The following is a 16,455-nucleotide window of genomic DNA, read 5'->3' as shown; positions in this document are numbered from 1 at the left end:
TTTTTATGGGATTTTATCGTAGGCATTTTTATATATATAGCACTAATGCAGTTATAAATAAGAAATAACATTGTATATAATTCCGCGTATCAAAGATGGGAATGGAATTAATATATACACTGCCGAATAATTATTAATCATGTAAAATGTATACATTATTTGGAACGTTCTGTTATAGATTACAGAGAAAAACGCTAATTAGCATATTTTATAGAGATTTCGACTGCAGAATCAATCATTTATTAGCGTTGAGATTTTTTTGTGTTTGGGTTGCGTGTGCAGAAATGCTTCCTTTCGCTAAAAAACAAGCATTAAAAAAATTATAGTCTGCTTATTTTGTAGACTGAGCAAAAATATTTCATTGCGAAATATATAAAAGTTTAGCTATATATTAATATTATTTGTATCACGGAAATTAATAAATGCACTTAAAATAGGTTAAAGTAAGAAACGGTATAAGTGATCATTTATAATATAGTAGTATAAAAACATTGTTTTTGTGTGTAAAAATAGTTGTACTGTAAACATTTCAAACTTTAACTTCAATAAAAATTTATTTACTACGTTGTTATATTTAATTTAAATACGATCTTATTCAACATAGTATTCTGTGGTAGTCGGTAATTCGGCTAGTACTATATTATAATAGATGTTATAATGTGGAAACAATAAAAATCGATACTCTACCAGTTACCATCGTATAATGACTCGGTCGGTTCAAAAGCCGACATCAAGATCAATATATCAAGAAGAATTGACCATTTCTGGTCACAGGTTGTCATCGTACATCTCTTAAATGCTTTTAAAGCTTCGGGATAAAGTAGAATTTCCTTTTTCCGTGGTTTTCGAAGAAATTGTTTTGCTCCATCACTTTAAATAGACTACTTTCGTATTATTTGGTCTTCTACGAAGTCGGCTACATGCGCTTTCTTTAAATAATTAATTTTGTAAAGAACCGGAGAGGAAAAACTGTCGCTTTCGTCACTACACATTTACAAATTATGTGTCACTAAAACAACAATACTAATAATCTACGCAAGCTAATCAACGTAGGCCTGTGGATTCAATTTATTAGTGATTGATGCGATAATGTTTTTTGCTTTAATCTATTCAAAATCTAAATAATTATAGTTTTATATCAAAATTCACAATCTGTCTTTTGCTTTCTGTGTGTCAAGTAAAAGTTGTATCAAAAATAAATGTATAAATTGTTTAAATTTATTCAAAAGATTTATATATGTAGGCCAAATATTATTATTATTTTAAATTCAGGATTAATTGTAACAGAGGGAGCCACAAAACGGTCTTTTCTTATTAATCGATGGGTTGAATGGCCGAGGTGTTAGCAGATAAAATTCATTTTTATATGAAAAAATTTTCCAGAAAATATTTTGTCGTACAGGAATTATCGCGTAACTGTTAATTAATTTATAAGTTTTTAAATGATATATACAATTCACGTGTACTTGCCAGCTTAATCTATAATCATTTCTTTTGGTCAAGGCCAAGATCGTTGATGTTTGAAGTGCGTTTGAATTTGTATTGTTTTTGTCTAGTGGGTGTATACGCAATGAAATTTTCACTTAATTTTGATACAATTGTTTTTAAGTTACTAATAAATTAATTCTTCATTAAGGGTTATTTCAATCGAAATATTTTTTTTTTGTATATTAATTGTAAGATGTTATGTTATTTTTAAGGCGACTTAAAACGCAGAACATAAAAATATTCGCTGTTTAATTTCAATAAAATTCCATTTATCGAAGTATTTCTAATTTTTTTTTTCGGAAAAAACAAAATAAAATCTATATGAGATCTACTGTTGCTGCTTAACAAATCTAGGACACCTGCGATTTTTTTTCCTCGACGTCGAAAGCTTTCAAAGTGTTGTTTCAAAAAATGGAAGCTACAAAAAACCGTTTTATGAAATACGGATCGATGAGCCATATTCATAGTAATACGATTTACTCCGGGCACAATATTGAATTAGATTATTAACAAGAATTACTTATTCTTCAAGATCTTTCAAGTTAATTGTGCTATATCTTATGAATTAAGTTAAGGAGGCAATATAGATTTTTACAAAAATGTGCGTAAAACTTGTTCAGTAATTTGACTACAATACTTGTTAGAATATTACTGCTTTTTAACAGATTTAATTTACACCCAAAAATCGATTTAAATTTTTTTTTTAAAGAAATAAATATTTAAAATGTATCAGAAANAAAGCTAAAAAAAAAAAAAAAAAAAAAAAAGGTAAAATTCGTACCTGTGATAATTAAAAGTTATCCTCCGTTAGTATTTGTTCGTCTTGTTAGATTTCATACAAATCGTTTTAACCGTTTAACAATAGCTTTACAAATTGACTACAAGACAATGTTTACACGCTTTTATTATCCAATCAAACGATGAGAAAGACCTTACGTCACCATTCACGATTAATGTTCGTTTGATCTGATATCGTGCAGTGATACGGACGATTTTTTTAATCATATTTAATAGAATCAAATTTACAGCTTTGGCAGAAGAGACAGATATCCTCTTCTGAATCTATACCCTTTTTTTGGGGGGTATATATATTTTTCATCTACCGCTTAAGCGAGGATTGTTAAATAAAGACCTAAATAGTATATCGTGCTCACATTTCCAGTTTATAATCTTGCGACAGGTCTTTATACGATTGTTTTTTACAGAAATTTTCTGAAATTATAAGACCGTATAGGCTTTATTATTATTTTAATAATAATGAACAGTCAAATGAATGAAGCATTGTGTAGTCAAATAAATAAATTTTACTTCTAGAACGTATGCTATTAACTGTGAAAGCCGATACTACGCTTTCCCCCCTTTTTTTCTATTTGTTTCAGGTGTGAAATATTTCCACGTCTCGAATAACAAAATTTATTATTTATTAAAATTGAGGATTAATTAATTATTATATATAATAAACAGCGAAAATCATCACTTTTGTTCTCTAATTTCGAAACTCGATTGGTTATAATAATAGAATTATTCTAGACGTCTGATTATATATCTATGTCAAGAAAAAATTTCCATGAATAAATGTTACATAACGTCTTCAACTCAACACTGTGCATTAGCAATAAGAGCCGTTTTCTAAAAAGAAATCAAGAGTGCTTTGTATAAATTTATATTATAACGTTTTGTATTTAGTATATGTATGCGTTTTTTTTTTAGTTCTGTGACGTCCTCATCACTGTAAAATGAGCGTTAATAGTAGTGTCGATTGTTAGTAACTACGTTTAATGAATGCAACGTAAATTTTTTATCAGTCATATAAATATGCATATTTTCCGTATATTTCAATACTGTTTTGTAAACACAAAAATGAAAATCCGATATTTTTTGATGGCGTGTGCAAATTTCGAATTTAAAATGCCCAATATACCAATCACTTCCGTACGGTTTAATTATAACAGTCAATTTTAACACGGTATAACCAGCAAAACCGGAATTATACTTAACGTCCGAATTAAAAAACATGTTGATTATTAAGCATTTTAACATTTTAAAATCGCATAAAGAGCTCGAGTCTGTAATTTTGAAATCAGAATTGTCCTAGATCAACGCCTGAAGTCGGATAGGTATAAATGAAATTCGTCTTATCTTCGTATTAACATGCAAATTCATTCTAGTTTTTTTTTTTCAAAAATATTTAGTTTCTACTAATTAAACGAAATGGCAGGTCAAATATTGCCTCAGGAGTAAATATCTCATTAAAGCATTGAATTCCCTGTTGAATCAATCGTCTTGTTGAAAGTTAATCTTGAGGGATTGAAGAAAAGAGTTATTATGGCATTCGCGACGATGTTTTTCTCATATCCGTTGAAAATAATGCGGTTTGGTAAAGCTGAATTTAATTAGTTGTAAGCTGTATCGATATCAGTATTTTATTTTTTAACCAATGTTATAGAATTATAAAATGTGCTCAGATTAATTTCTGAAATTTGAAAGGATTTTTGAATCCTGCGCTTCTAATACTAGGCTTATAGGGTCGAAATATGTAGTAAATTTAATTTTGCGATAATTTCGACATTTCTTCTAAACACCTAAATTACGTCTGATAAAAGTTAACGCTTTTTATCTACAAAAGTGTCGATTATCGATGGAAACTTCTAACACTTTTATAGCACTCTTAAATAATAATAATTACGGCAAACTTGTTTCATTTTAAAATTTTTGATACTTAACAGGCTATTTAAAAAGATATGCAGAAAATTTCCCGAATATTTTTTTAAAATATCGATGCAATTTTTAGGAATATAAGGACCTTTTCAAACATTTGTGGAATTCCCAATATTAAAAATAATTTTGAATCGGTTGGATAAAATACGCGAATATTAATTTGTATCTAAATAATACGTGGTGGATGATGAAGTTTTGTTCTGAATTTTGCGGTTTTAAGTCTCTCAATTGATCTAGTGTGAGATTTCTATGATAAAAGGGAAATTATGTTGAAATAAACACAAATGTTTTCTTTCGCTTACTTTCAACGTAGATAAAATGTTGATAGATAGCTACGAAAGGCGAATTTTTTAAAAGTTTATCACTCAATACATTTCTCGTCCTTAAATGTTAGTGTGATAAGTTCGCAACAGCTGATTTTCATTCAGGTCGAGAATAATTTTTGTTGAAAACGCAATCGGGAAAATAGAATTGTTTAATTATTTATCACTCTATGCGAAGGAACCAAATCTTACACTTTTCGTAATTGATTTAATTCTAGTCGAGCAAAAGATACAGGTTACAATCTCGTAGGCTATAGCAATCGTTCCGCAACATTTACAGCGAGGAGCCGGAAGCTTTCGGTAATTTTTCTTGAGGTCCCGTCCACATCGAATACACAAATACGTCTCTCATGCGCAACAATTTTCATTATAACCAATAGCTTATCAAGTTCGTGATTGTTGAGTGATATTATCTAATAAGATATTTCATTTGTCTAAATCTGACGTTTCTACAACGCTCTTCTTTTTAGAAATTTGCTATTATTTTCTCTAAGTCGTATATTAACGCATAAAGTTAATGCGTTAATATAGAAGTTTACCGGTTTATATTTACTTTAAAGAAACGGATCACGTCACTTATCACACTCGACTTAGAGCACTTCAACGTATAAAATATCGAATATATATCCTTCACGAGTGCTTTTTTTTCGGGAAATCCACGATACTTTGCAAGTTTTAAAGCTTGTAAAGTAAATAACAATAAATAGGAGAATTTCTAATGCGATTCTGGTAAATTGACAGATCTGTTAGCTTTAGTTTAATTTAATTACAGTATATATAATGTGTGTCACTGAATATTACCAAGTTTCAGGATCATAGAAAAACCATTTCATCTTTCCTATTAGAAACTCCATAAAAGAATTTATACGTTTCTAACTTATAAAAGTATTCTTTGCATTTATTAATTAACTAAGAGTAATATTTAAATAAATTTTTAATTTTACTAGAAAAGTAAATACCGTATTCTATCTTAGGATATAAAAATAATGTAGAATGAAACTATTCACAACAAATATCTTCAATCTGTATATACATATCAGATTGAATTTCTGATAGATAAAATAGATAAAAATCTCACTTAGGATATAATTTGTTAGTTTTACTTATTTAAATTGCGGGATTTTGTTTAAAAAAATTAAAGTCCTAGGGGAAAGAAGGGGGATAAAGCTTCTAATATTCGTTCGTACGAGACGATGACGTAAATAATTTTTGCACGTTGTTATTTGTATATCATAAATAATCTTTCCAACATTCGTGTGAGGCTTTAAAGAGAGAGAATACTTCGCGTGATATCGTCAAACCCTTTATTGCCCGTTGTAGTAGATCTGATTACAGCTCTGTCGACAGTGCGGTAGAGCTTTTAACGCCTCTATACATACAAATGCTGTCGTTGCTTCGCTACGACACCGGTTGATAGATGACTTTTAAAACTACTGTTCTGCGATGATCGGATATAGAAATACTAACTAAAAAATTAATATATATATGTATAATTATCCGGACCTAGCGATTAAAACTGTAAATTATACTCTCTATCGTTTCCTGTTTTTTTCACACCTGTAATATACATATAATACAGTTAATTTTATTGCGTGGGGGATGTTTCTAAGTGACGTTTCAACTGGCATTTATTGTATTGAAACCGTACGGATGTGAGAATTAAAAAACAAAAAAGTAGAAGAAAAAATTCCGCTCTCTTGGATGGATATATTGTCTCAAGTGGCGCATAACGTCATGCTTGGGCGACTCTGATGTCTCAGCTTGTCTACTTCGATGGATCGATTCTGTGTAGAATTTTGTATAAGGCATCATTTTAATAATCGAGATTAATAGTAACGTATTAACCCATAAATTACAATTTCTGCTTAATTTGTAATTTGAATGTTACTATTTAGTTGTTTATTAATAGTTAACAGTAGCGAAGTGACTTTATACTAATTCTATTTAAAAGTACGTACTCTCTACATATAAATATAACGTATTTAGTGTAATAAATGATGCCAACTTACCTGCAATATACTATAGGTTCCGACAATTTGCATATTTTTATAGATTTTCAAAAAATTTTTCCGTCCAAAAATGTACCTATAAATACGAACATAATTGGTTTTAGTAATGATATGTCATGGCTATTACGATAATTATCATTTAAATTAAAGAAAAAATTAATTTTAAAGTAGGTTGCCGCCCATCGTAAGAAGCCATTCTGGCTTAACAAAAATGTCGAGCCGTCTTTAAAGCAGACAAAAATTTCATTAATTTATTTTGAAATTAGATCAAATAAAAATTATTAGAAGTTAGGCTATAACACAAACATGGAAAATTTGATAAGCTAAGTGTCTCGGCATATTTGAGCTATATACTAGTATATATTAATTCGTTAATTAAAATTAGTTTTCCGTAGCATTTTGTGTAGGGAGACATAAAAAAAAGGGTCTGTTCGTACATATTTATTTAATTTTTTAGTGCAGGAAGATTTTCAAAGCTATAATATTCCAGATTTGCTCATTTACATTTTTAATTTATTTATCTTGTTTCGCTATCACTAATAAAGAGCAGAAAACAGATGGTGCTTGTAGGTCTACGGTGTGTTTGTTTACAATTAATAGATTTGATGATTTTTTTTCACTCCTTGTAACCTAAACGCCCATCTCGGCAGTAAAATCAGCTCCTGGAACTGTACCAAACCGGATAGATTTGTCATTGTTGATTAAGCTGCAGACATCACCATATCTCATTAATATATCATGCTCACTTCATTATCGTTTTCACGTAGGCTTTTATTTGTTTTGGTTACAGGCGGTTTCGATAAAGTCGACCACCAATCAAAATAAGAGAATTAATAAAACTTTTTACATGTTGATCATTCGAACTCGATTTTTATTAGATCTAATTTCAAGTAATAGAATAATAATAACAATAATAAGAAGCTTTAACGCGGTTCTGTTTAGTATTTAAACACGTTATTCTTTTAAAGACGTTAATTTTAAGCGCGGAGAATGTTGAACCCATTGTGACATTTCGTATTTAATGAGTGCAATGTTATAAATTATGTCATTTACAACTAAATCTGGCTACGGGCGATGAGCTCTACGCGTGAAGTTATTTTTAATGGTATAATGTAGTCAAAAGATGGATACATTGACATTTTGATAGTCACTGTAATAATTGTGTTAGAACGTATAGAATGACAAGTAAGATTCAAAAATCTATTTTAATCTATTCAATAAATAGTATATCTGTATCATAAATAGGACACCACCGCAGACAATGTGGATTAACTGTGAAACTCGAAATTATTTTCAGCTCTTTTCGTATAATTGATTTTTTTTTCTTTTACTCACGAAAATACATTCAATTTTAGATTAATTATGGACAGCAATCAGATGTAGGCCTATACGGAGTACGTTTATAAGTACTGTAACTTGTTTTTATGAGAGGCTCTGTTGGGAGTTCGGAGACCGAGAGGCCTTATTATATCCTGGATCCGCAATTTATATCATCATTCATTTTTGTGGTTCGCTTAATCTCAGAGCAGGACGAATGTAATATTAATGTGAGATCGTCTCTGCTAATAACTAAAACAATTTAGATACTCTACAATTGTTTTTAAATTATGACTGTTAACACGAATATCTGCATATATACACAATGGATGGATGATATTGAATTGGCTTCGTGTCGAAATATGAACTTTTATATGCTATGTCACGAAAATAAAGAATAGAATGATTACACTTGTGCTATTAAAAAGGTTGAGAAAATGGTGACTATAAAAAAAGAATTAGAATACTGATTCTATATTTTTACAGATCAGTATTCAAATTAAATACAGTAAAACCTGTGTAAACCGGAATCTCTCTGTACCGAATATTTTTCCGGTTTGGAAGGTTTCCGTTTTGGAAGGTTTCCGTTTTGGACAGGTTTTTTAAACAAAAAATGGTTTCTTTCCGAAGAATTCTTTCCGTTTAGGCAGGTTTTACTGTATAACTTGATATTGAAAGAACATATTTTATATGGAAAAGGTAACGGAAGTGAAACTTTAGCGCTTTTATTAAATGATCATGGATACTGTAATTTTGTATTATTAATAATTCGATATTTATCAAACATTAAAGCCAAGTTTTATTAGTCTGGATTTTATATTAACCTAAATATGACTATAGAAAATTCTTATTTGCATATGACTTCCATTTAAAACATACTTTATCATATTGATAAGTTAGATTGATTGATTTCCCATTTAACTAATTAAATTAGCCGATACTGAAATAAACTTTATACCAAAAGGACATTAATATGATTCAATACATATATTTTTTAATCATATTAATCGATTAATCTAAAGACCTAAAAATACACTTAATTCAATTATACTGGATACCATCAATTAAAAAAAGTATTCAAATGCAAAATTCTAATATATTACTCTGAAATAATTTCCTATTAATTTTTCCCTGTTCTTATCGCTAGGTCGAATCGTTTTAAAACTTCCTTTTCTGTAATGAGGGTGTGGTCCAAACGTAAATCTCGTCTTCTATCTTACTCATTACCATATTTTTTGATGATTATAGATTTTGTAAGCATGACTATGACGCCTGTTGGAGTCGTTAGAGGTCAGTGAATTATTTTAAAAAGGAAACCTCGTTAAAAGTTCCGTTTCTGTAGGTCAAAGTGTTATGTTGTTATTATTATTACTTTATTATTATTATTTTAAATTCAGGATTAATTGTAACAGAGGGAGCCACAAAACGGTCTTTTCTTATTAATCGATGGGTTGAATGGCCGAGGTGTTAGCAGATAAAATTCATTTTTATATGAAAAAATTTTCCAGAAAATATTTTGTCGTACAGGAATTATCGCGTAACTGTTAATTAATTTATAAGTTTTTAAATGATATATACAATTCACGTGTACTTGCCAGCTTAATCTATAATCATTTCTTTTGGTCAAGGCCAAGATCGTTGATGTTTGAAGTGCGTTTGAATTTGTATTGTTTTTGTCTAGTGGGTGTATACGCAATGAAATTTTCACTTAATTTTGATACAATTGTTTTTAAGTTACTAATAAATTAATTCTTCATTAAGGGTTATTTCAATCGAAATATTTTTTTTTGTATATTAATTGTAAGATGTTATGTTATTTTTAAGGCGACTTAAAACGCAGAACATAAAAATATTCGCTGTTTAATTTCAATAAAATTCCATTTATCGAAGTATTTCTAATTTTTTTTTTTTCGGAAAAAACAAAATAAAATCTATATGAGATCTACTGTTGCTGCTTAACAAATCTAGGACACCTGCGATTTTTTTTCCTCGACGTCGAAAGCTTTCAAAGTGTTGTTTCAAAAAATGGAAGCTACAAAAAACCGTTTTATGAAATACGGATCGATGAGCCATATTCATAGTAATACGATTTACTCCGGGCACAATATTGAATTAGATTATTAACAAGAATTACTTATTCTTCAAGATCTTTCAAGTTAATTGTGCTATATCTTATGAATTAAGTTAAGGAGGCAATATAGATTTTTACAAAAATGTGCGTAAAACTTGTTCAGTAATTTGACTACAATACTTGTTAGAATATTACTGCTTTTTAACAGATTTAATTTACACCCAAAAATCGATTTAAATTTTTTTTTTAAAGAAATAAATATTTAAAATGTATCAGAAAAGGAAAAAAACTTTTAGGTAGAAAATATATTTTTGTTGGAAGCCTGATCTCGGAAATTTAATTTGTTTCGGTTTTAACCGCTGTTGCGAATTCCCACGGTCAACTGTATGAGATACGAACAAAAATTTAGAAACTAACTTCATTAATAGACCAGAAAATACTAAAGGGAATATATTTGCACTGAAAAATAGAATCTTGTTACATGAATATGAAAATAATCAGGATAGTTTGCTTCATATAATGAAATCCTCTTGCTAATGTTGTTAATGTAAGTTTAAATTATATCTAAAAAGTTCTAAAAATTGAAAAAAAAAGAAAAATGTAATTTAATAAAATTTTCAAAATACCAAGAGATATTAGAAATAAATTTTCTGTAAAATTTTTTCCTGCGTCATTGTTAGATTATTTACAAATGTTTACTTGAAATAAATACATTATATTCGATATTTCGGAAATAGTTTTAGTATTTAATTTGTTCGATTTAATATTTGAAAATACACATTTACCCTATAAAGATGAATATCTACTAAAATGATAAAAAATAAATGCAAAATAAGCCTGCCAAATAGCCGCATAAGAGAGCCTGACCTCAGGGTCTCTTGTGCGAATATTTGGGTTTTTGGTTCGAATTTGGTTCAGATTCCCAAAATTTATTATGATTAGTACGAGTTTGGGTAACGATCACAGAGTTTTTACGAATACCAGCCGATTCCAGTCCATCCAAAATTGGCACATCTGTGACCGGCAGTGTAGCCTACAATGTGCAAGTACTGTACATCTTGTTCACTATTAATTAATCGTACTTAAAATAAAAATACGTAAAAAATCAGTTTAGCTTTAAACGTCAATTGAAACAACTGTAATTTAATTGAATAGCCGTGCTTATACAGTAAAACCCGTTCAAAACGGAAACCTGCCAAGCCGGAAAAAATATTCAGTGCCTGCTAGTCCGGTTTACACATGTTTTACTGTATATAAAAACTCCGATTCTCCTATATAATATATATAGGAATTTACGTTAGACACAATGTATTATGGATACTCATTTTAGCTCTCCATTCCCCGATTTAGTTGACCCTGTTGCAGGTCAGATTAGCCCAGTAGTTTTCAATCCGGGTGCCGCTAAATGTAGGTGCTGAGCAGCGACATAACACTTACATGTATTACTAAAAGTACGAAAAGCTCAATAACTTTGATAAAGTAGTAGTGGTACCGCAAGAAAAAAATTACCAAGTTGGGGTGCCGCTATTAAAAGGTTGAAAAACACTAGCATGGCCTGTAATGGACAAAAGTGAGATCGGCTGTATCATTAGATTTCATTTTTTAAGAGTAAGTTGATGTTTCGGGTATGAAATCGAAATTTAAGTTTATAGATTTCTACGAATTAGTTGTTTTGAAGAGAAGTTAAATGAAATATTTGCCAATCAATTAATAATTATTGATGATATCATCAGTAAGCATTATTAATTGTATAGTAAATAAATGACTTTGAACTATCTTTGCTTTTATCATTATTGTACGAATATTTATCATGATTTGAATGGCGATGTTAATGGAAGAAACGGCCCTTGAATATATTTCAATAACTAACTAATATCAAATATTCAGTAATTGACTAGCTAATAATAATAATGTGATTATAACTATTCTCTATTTTAACAATTTTAAAGAAAGGCTTTAATATAAAATAGAAAGTAGCCAATTATTGTCGACAGTAGCTTAACGTAAATATTTAAAAAATTTCCTGGTAAAATGTATCTAAATTCTAATAATAACAATTAAAATTCTTTTAGATCTATTTAAATATTTTAAACAAAAAGTTACTCTTTTAATTTATAAAATGAATATATTATTCAAATTATTGGTCGAAATTTAAAATGTACACCCATTTTTATCCAGTTCCATTTTTCGTTTCAAATCGTTTATATTAATATAAATTATAATATTTTGACGTGACAAGAAAATTTAAACAGATAGAGAGATCAGAAGGCTTTTTTCAGATTCCTACCAGAAAAAATAAATGTTTTGTAAAGATGATATTCTCGATTTCCTATCATCAGAAATAAAATTAAATATTTCAATATACACAGATATAATCATAAATTTTTAGAATAATTTGAGACAATATTCTTCCTAATTGTAGTGAGAATTAAAATATATCTGATACGTTTCAAAAAATTAATAATAATTGTTTCCGAATTTGTTTTTTGAGTAAATGTAAAAAAACAAATTGAAATTTAAGAAAAGAATCACCAATACAGATAGCGTTTAAATTCGAAATTTAATTTTAAAAAGTCATCAAGAATCATTAGAGAAAAATCTAGCGGAGGAAATGTTTCTTTGAATACATCGAATGCAATAATTTTAACGTATTCAAAAATTCGAGATACAATGAATTTTTTGGAAGTCTTAGACGAAGACTAAATCAAAATGTATTTTCTTTTAATACAATTTTTGCCCCAAATATCGGATTTAAATCGGGTTATTTTAGGTGAGAATATTGGATAATCTCGACCGAAATGTCTTTGTTGGATATCAGTGAGATTGAGACCTTACTGTGGCTTCTTGATCCACGTAAAAAAGAAAAATATACCTTCTTTCCGTAAACAGATTATTTAATTTAGAGAATTAGTCATTTACAGTCAGTTAAGAATTATTCTTTTAATCTTACGCAGAATTTGTAGACGAGTTTTATATAGAAGTTAATTGTATTTGAATCGAATATATCAGCTCATGTACTGTACTGTATAGGCCTATATACCAGTATATAGGCCTACCTGTATACGTACAGTATACACTTTAGAAGGAAAGAATCCAAGTCTATATAATCTGTATAGGATCTTTTAAATAAATAAATTTTGCTTTTGTTTAGATAGCTTACAATTTTTTTAAATTTCCGCTAATTCGGTATTATGCGATAATTTTCAGATTGAAATGTTTTGTTACATCTAAAATTCTGAAAAATTTTTAACCTGTTTATAAACTCTTATCTTAAAAGAAATATGTTACAGGTGTAGACTATATTTAGTTTCAAAAAGAAATGCTTCTATCCTAGACAAAAATTTAAGTTCAATTAGAACATAGTTTTCTCAGCTTACGTTTAGATCTCAAGTAAATCGTATCAGTATGTGTAATTCGTTGAAAAAGTTTTTGAATCAATTAAACGACCTTAGGTCAGTCAGTACTTTGATTTAATTAAATTGCCAACTACAGTTTCTATCATTATATAAATGATCTAAAATAAGTTTTGCCCACCCGTGGTCGAGTAGATAAAATCACTGAACACTGATAGTCGTGGGTTCACGCCTGACCAATGGGTTGGCCACGTGGAATTTTCACGAGTCTAACATTCTGAGTAGGGACTAGTTTCCCCATAGAAAGTCTTCTCGGAGGCACACCCCCTTGGCAGATCGCCCATGTGTTGCGTTGCTGTATCCCATCAAACCAAACCAAACCAAAACCAAACCTAACCTAAAATAAGTTTTTATAAATTATATGTTTGATATCTTTTTAAAGCTAAAGATCATCGTTATACGATTTAAAAAGAAAACTTTTGGCTTTAGACACTGTTGTAACTGAAATAGAAAAGAAACAATTCTTGAAAGCTTCAACTTCTTTGGTTTTTTCTATTTTAGCACTGTATTGAAAACACCATTTTAATTGAATGTTACAATAACTTCTTCACTCATAATTAGTTAAAAATGTTTACATTTTTTTTCTGAATAAATATAATATTTGTAAAAAGCATCTTATTTATGAAAGCGATGTCTTATTTTCGAAAGAAAAAGAGACTATAGCTGCACTACAGAATTCACATAGGTGTCCGCAGAAAATTTTCCAGGTGGGCAAAGCTTCGAAATAAATAATTACATCAATAGATTTTTATGTATTTAACTTTTTGGTTTTTTTTTTTTCAAAATTAGATTATAGAATACAATATTGCATCAAAGCGTCGTATGGTCCAGGGTGTAAAGTTGCTCAATCACTTTTACTATTATAATTTTTAGAGGTTTTTACTTTTCGCAGGCAAATGGGGCGCTTGCCCCTCCCTGGGATTGAGTAAAAATTGACTGACAAAATATTCTATTGAATAAATAGTTTATAGAACACGTAACTTCGATATTTGAAATTAAATATTAAAATATATTTATTCCAATCGTCTCTAAATAGATAAAAAAAATTATTTATTTTTCGTTAAATAATTTTATTTCAAAATCTTATTTAATAAAAATTGGTCTCAAATTTTATACTGAAATGAATCATAAGTTTTACTTAATTAGTAAAGAATTGATATATTTTATGTGTTCGGATATTGAATATTATTCTCAATGTAAAAAATTTACGAGACAAAAATATAATTAATATCTCTAATAAAAATATAGAATACACAGTACTGTATTATTAGAAGTTGATATGATTACGATAATGAATATAGAATAGCCATAAAATATATTCATTTCGGCATTAATTAATAATTTTATAATGTGGACATTAATTATATGTCTTATCCTTTCAAAAAGAAATTTAGATTTTCAATAAAACTTTCAAATATTGAAATTTTTATATCTTTCTAAACAATTATAATGAGGGAAAATATTATGAACATAAAGAGAAAAGTAAGTTAATTAAAGATTAGAATCCCCATCGTAGTTTTTATTGAAGTTTGCTGTACTTAACGCTAAACATTATCACAATATTTTCCTATTTAAATTTCAGATCATAATTTTTAATTTCAAACTAATCTTAAATAATAATCTTTCGTCTGACAAGTCAGAATTGCAAAGTAGTATAGCGCATAACATGACATAACGAGCTTGCACCTCAATATCAGTAATTTCATTTTAAAATCTCAATGAAATCGTGTATTAAGAACAAACTAAATTGTATAAGTATAATGAAAGATTGTCGGATGACCATTAATACTAAACTTAGTCTATCTTAAACGTGAAATAATTTATTTATCAGTATTGAAGTTGTCAGTACACTCTAATAAATTTTGATGTCACATAATCCAATGACTCAAGTTTTCTTTAAACTCATTTCATTTCAGCGATTGGCAGTTTATTAATTATGTATATATAATCAATTTAACATATAGCATATGAATAGTTCTATTAAAATATCTGCATCGCCTCTATAAACTTGAACTTTTATGGCATGAAGGAATCTAGTTATAAAACGACTCACTCCACATTGTAACAATACAAAAACTTTTTAAAATGATGATCATAGATACAACAAACTATATTATGTTTAAGTTTATCTGAAATTATTTATGCTTTATCGTTCGTGATAATTTTATAATACAGTATATGCAGAACTGAAACTGAGAAAAAAATACCAATTATTTGATTAGTTGAGCTGAAATTTTAATATATATTGGCTATCTTAATAATAATTGTTCCATATTTCGTTAATAAAAAAATGACAATAAAATCAAATTTGTAACTTTTGAATAGCTTTTAAATAATTATCTTTAATTTAGGCTTCCAAAATATCTCATCGTCATTATTATTTCATCTATTGTATAACTTTTTATGTAGTTATACAATACTGAAATTAAAAATTTGACGAGTTAGTTAATATATATCAACCAATAGTATGATATTGATTTTAAACTAGCAATTACATATTAATAATAATAATATGGACTTTATTAAGAAAAAATATAAATTTGTTAACGTATTTTTATTATCTAAATATTAGTACAAAGATTCACCAATGTTCTAGATGTTTGTACAAATCACGCAGTAAATCATGCTTTATATTTTGTTCACATTTAAATAATGAATGTTCATATTCAGAATTTTTATTCAGATTTTTCTTAAAATATGAGAGCACATAGTTATATTCTTTGATTCTTATAATAAATCTAATCATATTTGAAACTTTAAATGATAAATTCGTAACAAGGAACAGAAACAAAAACAGATAAAATTTACAAAAATTAGATGATTACACAAATATCTAGGAAAAAAGCATAAAAAGTACTAAAATTATTCATAAATACGAAATCTGATTGTTCCGATAGTTCAAGTTACTCTCAAAGTTTAACAAATGTATAAAAAGATATACGGTGAACTGTTAAAAGGGTAACCTAAATCATTACATTCACTATATGAAGGACCCACTATATACATAAAAAAAGCAAAGACCAACAAAAATTATTCACTATATCGGGTAGTGACTATATCAAGAGTCCACTTCAGTTTATCAGAGATTTGCTATTTCGAAAGTAGCTTTGCTTCAT

The 16,455-nt window shown here is 28.3% G+C and overlaps 1 protein-coding gene and 1 long non-coding RNA gene across 4 annotated transcripts in view; one reads left to right on the top strand and one right to left on the bottom strand.

Annotated features, from left to right (window-relative positions):
* Positions 1–16,455, top strand: part of LOC111626601 (caspase activity and apoptosis inhibitor 1-like) — a 176,090-nt gene that overhangs the window by 34,910 nt on the left and 124,725 nt on the right. Inside the window, exon 1 of one of the 3 annotated variants that reach the window (XM_023370039.1) lies at positions 8,918–9,145. The exons of the other annotated variants lie outside the window; for them this stretch is intronic. The gene's annotated coding sequence lies outside the window, so the exon portion shown is untranslated. Of the gene's footprint in view, positions 1–8,917; positions 9,146–16,455 lie in introns of those variants that run through there. 3 annotated transcript variants of the gene reach the window in all.
* The window catches only part of LOC111626602, a 67,986-nt gene that overhangs the window by 3,767 nt on the left and 47,764 nt on the right, over positions 1–16,455 (bottom strand). The window contains exon 2 of the long non-coding RNA XR_002756904.1: positions 6,539–6,614. This is a non-coding gene — a long non-coding RNA (uncharacterized LOC111626602). The remainder of the gene's footprint in view (positions 1–6,538; positions 6,615–16,455) is intronic.

Source organism: Centruroides sculpturatus, unplaced genomic scaffold (genome assembly GCF_000671375.1).
Source record: "Centruroides sculpturatus isolate CEXI.00-Female unplaced genomic scaffold, Cexi_2.0 scaffold465, whole genome shotgun sequence".
In the NCBI taxonomy this organism is placed as follows: Eukaryota; Metazoa; Arthropoda; class Arachnida; order Scorpiones; family Buthidae; genus Centruroides; species Centruroides sculpturatus.
The sequence above is the reverse complement of the archived record's forward strand: the minus strand, read 5'-3'. Positions and strand labels throughout refer to the sequence as shown.